This window comes from Bombus impatiens, unplaced genomic scaffold (genome assembly GCF_000188095.3).
Source record: "Bombus impatiens unplaced genomic scaffold, BIMP_2.2 scf_0640, whole genome shotgun sequence".
In the NCBI taxonomy this organism is placed as follows: Eukaryota; Metazoa; Arthropoda; class Insecta; order Hymenoptera; family Apidae; genus Bombus; species Bombus impatiens.
Genome location: NT_177059.1, coordinates 169364 through 171407, shown reverse-complemented (window position 1 = coordinate 171407; position 2044 = coordinate 169364).

Genomic DNA, 2044 nt, shown 5'->3' with positions numbered 1-2044 from the left:
CCCGCCTCATTCGCCGCTTTCCGTCGTTCCCTACCATCGAGTTAGAGCCACCAACCTAGTACTCCCACCACCGCCACCTTTTGTATTCCCTGCTGCTACGAACCGCCGCGCCGCCATCGTCCTCGTCCATGTTCGCCGCTCCGAGTTTCCTCCCTCGCTCACTGTATGTTCCTCCAACTAGAGCTGCTTCGCTACCTATCCCAATAGAACGTTTCTCTGTGAGTTCCGTCGTGTAGCGTGTACGCGTGTATGCGTATAGACTAGTAGCCAGGAACGTAGCTTGCCAAAGAGATACTTGGTACTTCAACTGCGTGGGTTCGTTGACTTACTTCACGATCTTTCATCAAGTTCGCTTCCAGATTAGATTTCGTCTTTACCGAGGCAAGCAATTTTTTCCCCGGCACTTAGATTTTCGTTTCATACGTTTCATAACAAAAACGACGTGTTTAGGATTAAAAGTGTTTATTGAAGATGATCAACATGTTCCTGTGAAACTGGACGACTCGTATGTTAAATATCGCGGAATAATCAAGTATTTACGTAGTTACCGGTGAAATACGTTCGAAGTTAGAAAGATGTCGTAAATGTTTAAGAGTCTTACAATTTTGGTAGACTTTTTCGAGTTATCGAATGTCGTTCGTTTCGTGGTACGTATTGGCACATTCTTGGAAACGAATCATATATTACATTATAGAAATGGAACAATTCCTTTTACAATTAATTTTAAAATAGCTTTTGCTTACGATAATAATTTTTATCGAAATCTCTAAAAATAAATTACCTGTACCGTTCGAATAAAAAATGTTTGCCGTTAAGGTGGAAAGGAAAGAAAATATAAAGTCTCTATCGATACATAGTTACATTTAATTTTTTGTCTGTTTGCAACTCTCGTTTGTTACTCTCGCTTCTTCTTAAAACTAAAACTTTCGTTCGCTATCTTTGAACTTAGAACCTACCTGATATTTACATAACCGAAGGATAAGACGTGTAAAACTCAGGGACGTAGTTAAAAGCCTCTACTTTCTAATATACTTCTCTGTGACAAGTAAAGCGACTAATGGCGATGAATTTGACGAAGATACGACGATATAAGCAAGTTAAAATTGACGATGATATTGTTGTATAAGGAAGTGCGTATTGCGCAGGCGTAATATTTCTTCCGTAATAAAAGAATTCAAACGCTTCATCTGTTTCCTTGATAAATAAATAGATTTAGTTGATTGTTTGTTTGCATATAACCCTAAAATCACATGTATCGTTGGATCGATTTTCAAGTGTAAAAGGTCTTAAGCATAAAGGCTTTAAATTTCTAAAGAATTGTACACATCGTTGTTTTATTAAATTTCATATAACAAGATATTATCGAGTACATCGTATTATATCCTTATTTTAATGAAAGTTACTTTAATGGAGGTAAGCTACAACACGATATATTCTTAATGCTTAAATATACCGTTTCGTTACTGGCTTGTAACAAGATTATTAAATTTATTTGTACGTCATTAAATATAGATCTAAGGAAATTGACTAACGACACCTTATTGAATCGCTTATCAATAATATAAGCACACGTTAACAGAATAACTTCATAATACGAATATAAATACTATTACCTGAATTTGTAATATTAATGCATGAAAGAAAAACGAGAAATTTCAATCTACCGATAAACAATTAAATCTGAAACTGATCTTTTAGGCACATAAAATAAGCAGACGTATAAATTCATGCGGCTGAATCGGTAAAGTTAACGTTGCAAAGGAATAATCGTAATCATCTATCATTTGAACTTTCGTACTAAAGATTTCAATTGATATTTCTGTAATATCGATTGGATCCTTTCTTTTTATATGTACTGCGCAAATTAACTAAATTTTTATTAATTTACAAATTACTTGTTATCAAATCCTTAAAGATAAAACAAAAAACAACCTATTCATTGTATATATTATTTGTACTTTTTACCATACGACAAAAATTTGAATGATACTTAAATAATTAGTTAAGTAGTAACATATACTACGTATACCGATTATTTAGTATC